Source organism: Lytechinus variegatus, chromosome 17 (assembly GCF_018143015.1).
Source record: "Lytechinus variegatus isolate NC3 chromosome 17, Lvar_3.0, whole genome shotgun sequence".
Lineage (NCBI taxonomy): Eukaryota > Metazoa > Echinodermata > Echinoidea > Temnopleuroida > Toxopneustidae > Lytechinus > Lytechinus variegatus.
In genome coordinates, this window is record NC_054756.1 from 24,041,409 (window position 1) to 24,047,912 (window position 6,504).

Sequence of the window (6,504 nt, forward strand, 5' to 3'; positions counted from 1 at the left end):
ATTGGCAATTCAATAAAATAAATAATTGAAAATATTCTGTAAATAGTACGAAGGATTATAAGGGGCCCTTCCCCCAAATGTAATTCATACAGTAATGAACCGTCAGATCCCGATCTAATAAAAGTGACATTTTTTTCATTGTGAAATGATATGCAAATATACGCAAAAGTTTGAAGGAAATAGACAAAAAATAAGAACGTTATATTGTTTTAGTTTCGATAAAAAAATGATACCTCAAAAATTTCATGAATTTGCAAATGTAATAACATTGTGATGCAAGGCAGTTACAACTTGTCTATTTGTTTTAATACACAAATGTTAAGCAATACAAATGTATCAAAAGGTTTTCACAGATTTGGTCTTTTATTACAGTCCATTTTTTCCCCTTTCTGTGTTAAGTACAGACGAAATGACTCATATAGTCCTTCCCTCTTCATTATTACAATTTTTTAGATGAACATATAACTTATCTTTAAAACAATCCTTGTTTAAATCATTTAAAATTGTTGATAATTCACTTCTTCTTTTTTTCACTCACGTACAAACCAATTAATACTAAGACTTGATTCTCATCCAAAGAACAAAATAAAATGTAATAAAATACAAATACAATTTTTATTCTATTTTAGATCATTTAATTCAATCAGATTGAATTAAATGATCTAAAATAGAATAAAAATTGTATCATACGAAATGAAATTAAATGAATATATAATAACAATATGAATAATATGAAGTAATTAGGTTATATTAGTACAAAAACACAAATCACAATATCCGATAGGCTAAGGTTAATTCAATATCTAACAAACAATATTAAAGTTAAATGAATAAATGTTGTAGAGTAAACGTGCCCAAGATATCACACGAACTCGATAATTATTTCACAATGTAAAAGTAAGTTGTCATCGCTTTTCACATTTCAATTACCTATTTCAAATTACCGCAATATTATCTATCGCTTTTTTTTCAAACACTCACAAATAAAATATTTAATTCCTTGTCCGATTTCAGCAAAGCTTTCACCATTCTGTTGTTCTCATTCATTTACTAATCGTGCTATTCACATAGTAGGACTGTCTTTTAACTCAATTCATACTGCAGATTGAACATGTCTAGTAATTTTAATATGCATATATTTCTATGCAGTTACATATATTTTTTAGGATTTTGTTAATGAAAATGATGATTTGTTTTTCCATCGTCTAAGCATAAAATGACAGAGGGAATAATAAAAATACAATGCGTAATTACCAGTATTCGTAATGAGTTCTCAATCAGACCTTTGTTTGCCCAATCCACAATCTGGTCAGTGGCTAGTAAGGAGTTGAATGATAATCTGCTTGCAATAAAACCACAGTATTATGTATGGTGATACCTGGTGCTATTATAGTTGCCTGTCAGAATAATGTGCAGCACTGAGTTCACAAGTGATGACCAACCTCAATAAGGAATTCCCCTTTTTGCCCCGTAAAGATATTGGGCAGGACCTGGTTTCACAAAATGAAAAACCACAACTGAGCGTGGGAAACTGTAGCTTCGAAGGTATGCTGCACCAATCAAATTTCGACTTTTATATAATTTTAGCTGCTATTGCACCGTTTGACGGAATCACATTTCAGGAAACATGACTGAGAATACTATTCATTCTAACACTCCTTTTTTTCTCACAAAGGAAGTCTTTTGTTCGATTTCTATTGAGTTTGATCGTGATTACCGATCCAATAACTGAATAATAGGCAATCATAATTATTTTCAAGAGTCAAGTTCCTTTTTGACAGAGAAGCATTTATAAAGTTCAGAGCCTATTTATAGAATTCCTGTGAATCCAATTTGAACGTCATTTGTTAGGGAAGACTTTCCATAAGGTTTTGAGATTGTGTTTGTTTCCGTCCTTGTCCAGTTTCTTTCTCCGAGTTCAGATCTATTTTTAGCTAGCATTGATTAAACATTAATTATTTGTTAAGGGCCTATCCATAACAAGCTTTTGCTTTGCTTTAGGTCCATCCACTTTGAATCTGCATCTATATTCTAATCATGAATACTATTTCGGAATGAATTATATGGGTTTTTTTTTTTAATTTTGATTGATTTGTGGAAAACAAAATGAAATGAAAATGAATGAAATTAAATAATTGGCTCAGTCACAGCCATTGATATGTAGATAACGAAATAAATGTAGGTAGACAAACAATGCGCTTTCTTTATGCAATCGGAAAAAAATTAAAGTTCTCAGGTCTTGGTATGGTCCCATACAGAGTACACATCCTGTAGCTTCAAGTTCATATTGTGTGGCAGCATACAACGAGGCCTATCCAGTTTTTTTTAGTAGATGGTGATAGCCCATCGTTTACCTTCGTATAAGTGATCTGTAGCGAATTCTTTGTTCATCCTCAGCTTCAATAGAATGTTTGAAGTTTGTGGAAATTTCGTGTCATTTTAGGTGTGAATCATTATGATTTTAAAGTATATATATTGATACAAAATTGTATCCAAATAGTTGCAAACATAATTTTCAAATTCTCTTCTTTTCTGAACTTATTTGCCTCCATTGCCCTCCCCCCCTCCATCCACCCCTCTCTCTCTGTCACACACACACACACACACACACACACTGCTTCCTCTTCCTCTCTGCGGTCTGCCTGTCTCTCTCTCTCTTTCTCGTGTCTTATTTTGAACATTCATCTAAAAAAAAGCTTGTAGAATCATGTTGGGCCCAAACCAAACAGATTATGCCAGTGCTTGCCTATCATGTGAAATTCCTACTCTGGAATACAGAAGGGAGAAACTCCGAGTCAGCCTGGATTTTGCTATGTCTTTAACCAAACATCCAACATTCAGTACCTGGTTACCTCCTTCAAAAAACTTAACCATCAATCTCCGACATATTCCTAGATATCAGCAATACAAATGGAAGACAAATCGATTTCGCAATAGCCCCATACAATATTGCATAGATCTCCTGAATAAAGACATGCCCAATCAATAACCAGTTGCTCATTTGAAAGCAATTTCAGCCTACTTGCAATATCAAGTTTTTTAATGAATGAGGAAATCAACTATTTTATTCAATATCCATATATTTTTATTGATCTTTTACAGCCTACGTATTTTGTTTTTATTATTCTTAATTTACCCTTTCCTCATTATCTCATGTACATGTATATAAATTTTCATTGCCTAAGTATTCTTGCCAATACACATATTTTTCATGTCAGTTTTACAACGGTTATTGTTTTTAATGTTTGGAATATGTAATGAGTCGTTTTTTATTTTTTTTTACTTTGTATACATGGCCAATTCAGCCATTTGGCTGAGCCTCATGTTTTTAATAAACCTTGAATTGAATTATCCATCACACACATACACACACACTCCAACCCATGCACACATACACATATAGCATATATTTCACACCACAATCCCTCGTCTCCTTTCTCTCCCTCTCCGTTCTATATGCATTTTGCACATTTCAATGTGTTCAAGTTTTAAAGGGCAACTTCAGCTATAAAAAAAATTATTACGCTTAAAGAATAGATTTGTGATTTATTTTTTGTATTCTTCTTTATTCACCAAGAAATATTTCAACCTCAAGATAATGGCTTATTATACGATTTTAATTCTTTTTTATTTACTCGAATTAATTTCACAATGCAGTCACAAGGAAAGCAGAGTCTAATGAAATAAATAATGTAGTGTTCAATTTACAATTAGAAAAAAATACAAATATTTCTGTCTGGCTAATTTTATCATTTGATTTTGAAATTCATTAATTTCTTTTCTTTCTAAATAAATATTAAATATTCTAAATATTGTTTTATCAAATGTAGACATTGGACAAACGGATGAAACGAAATATGCCCCCCCCTCCCTCCCACCTCTCTCTCTCTACCTCTGTCATACTCTCTATTCTTGGCAATATGAGAAAATTGCTTTTCATCAGAAATGGCCTAATTCATCCCACCACAAAGAGTCGAACATCATGTGAATCGTTAAAAGATGATTGGAGGTATACTAGTATGTATAATATTGAAGTACGTTGAAAAATATATAAAATAAATCATAATTACACAGTGGCGTAGCTAGGATTTTTTCGTGGGGGGCACTGGGGGGTCCTTGCTTTTTCAGGGGGACACCAGCCATTTTTCCGGTGTGTGTGTGTGTCATACAATGGCGGATCTGACTTTCGCCAATAGGGAACGGGGCCGAAATTATCTTCACCTATATTTTCCCCGATCAGTCACTTATTAGTTTTATTCTTATAAAAACATAAACATGGAATAATCTCATAAGCCTTATAATAAGTGCATAGTCAAATAGACATTGTATCAAAGCAAAGCATGAAATACGTCTAGACTTCATATTCAAACAGGTTTGATATATATACAAAAATTTCAAGCGCCAATTTGCCTATTTGACGATTGAGTCTACCAAACCCGTCCATGATAGGTTACTTGTTAAATTAATTCCCAAATATTTCACTGAATCTTTTCTGTCAATTACCTGATTATTATATGAAACCTTGAAATCGTGTGTATATCTTAACTTTCGTTTCGAACAAAATAAAATGCTTTCTGCATAGACACCATTTCGACCAACTTTTAAGCTCCTTTCACTTATCACTTTACTCTACTAAAATTACATATCTGTATGTTTTTCTTAATATTTCCCGTTATTTTTTATGTCATGATATATTTAGTTTTATTGTTAGGACAATTGTTCTTGTTGTTAATGAATAATTATTGCAAATAATCTTCCTCAATGGAACTAATCAGAAAAATGGAAAATTATCACTCTGCTAAAGCAGCCATAAGCAACCTTGCTGTACCGTTCAAACAGGAATCCGCCAATCTCAAATTATAAGACAGACCTTCACAATTAAAGGTATTGTTCAACCTTTTGAGCAGCCAATTTAAAAATTCTCAAACCAAGATGAAACATGTGTACAAGTGCATGTATTAGAACTAATAAACCCTGAAAACAACCATTATTGATAATGAAAAGCTAAAACTACAGGCAAACCATGATTTTGTAAATAGGCGTCTTACAGACACCTAAATATTACACATAAGTGTATGGGATGAAATTAAGAAGGTGTTTCCGGTCACTTAATATTTCAATTTTTGAAGCACTGAATAATTATTTTCGAACGCAATTTTTTCTGGGCTTCACTTTTGTAACATATCACAGACACAGGTGACAAGTGTGACCTTCTAGCTCAGATTTTTTAAAAGTCAAGCCAATGTTAACCAATCACTTTAAGGTGATGGCATACTGCCAATTTAATGTAAACTCAATATTAATAGCTATGACGTCACATTAGCTACGCCTTTATCAATCTTTTCAAAGTTACTTCTTACAATGTGGTGTTGATACGAAACACAGTAACCTTGGCATACAACTTTTTCTCTTTATGAAAAGTTAAAGAATGCATCGGAGAAATTCATACTTATTTTTATTTACCCCCTTATTACATGATTTACATGGAATTAAAATGAAGGCATGTCTTGGTCCCGTTTTGCAAGGAGTTACTATTAATCCGATCGACCACAACTACGAAAAGCCAACAACGCAAACATCTTAAATGCGTGTTTCTTACAAAAAAAAGAGGATTATGCATTTTTATTCCATACATTCTTCGTTGTCTTAACAATTCAGTAAGCTCCTCGTAGTTCAAAAGGGACATTGTACAAATTTTCTGTAGGGAAAATAATGGCTGTGATGGATTTCTGTATAATTCAAGATGATTGGATCAATCGCAACTCTTTGTAAGACGGGACCAAGAATCGGTGATCAATCACAGTCGGGATGTAATTTCAATGCAAAAGCTATATTTCTTAAAGATTCAAATATTATCAGATTGAATCAAAATTCAGTAGGGCCTAATTGACTGCTCCCTATTGACGCCAGGTCTGAATTCGATTTTGAGTGTACACTCTTAAAACAAACCAGTCAAATTGACTAGACCAGTAGTCAAATGGGTGAAACTGATGTGACAATCACTGATTATCACTTCTCTGACATATGTTCTTGTCAGAAATAACTCTTTTCTAGTAAACTACGACTAGAAAATAGTCAAATATGACTAGAATAACAGTTGCATTTGACTGACCCTATCAACTAGTCATCTTGGACAGATTTGTTTTTAAAGTGTAATGATTCAAAACAAGGACTGAAAAGAATCATATACGGGAAAATCTGATCGATACATATTGTTTATACTGTACAAAAAACGTAATTTGTTTTAGAAAAATGTATTTTACAATCTTTATTATAAAAAAAATGTATGAAAATATATATCAAAGATTAGAAAACAATTCTGAATAAACATATAAGTATGAATAATATATGAGTACTGATTGCATAGTCACCCGTTCATCACGAACAAAGTAAGTGTTATAACATCTCTCGATACATGGGTATGGTCGTAGGAGTTTAACTACAGAGAAACCCATACCTATGGTCGAGAGAGCTTAACTACAGGAATCAGATGCATATGGTCGT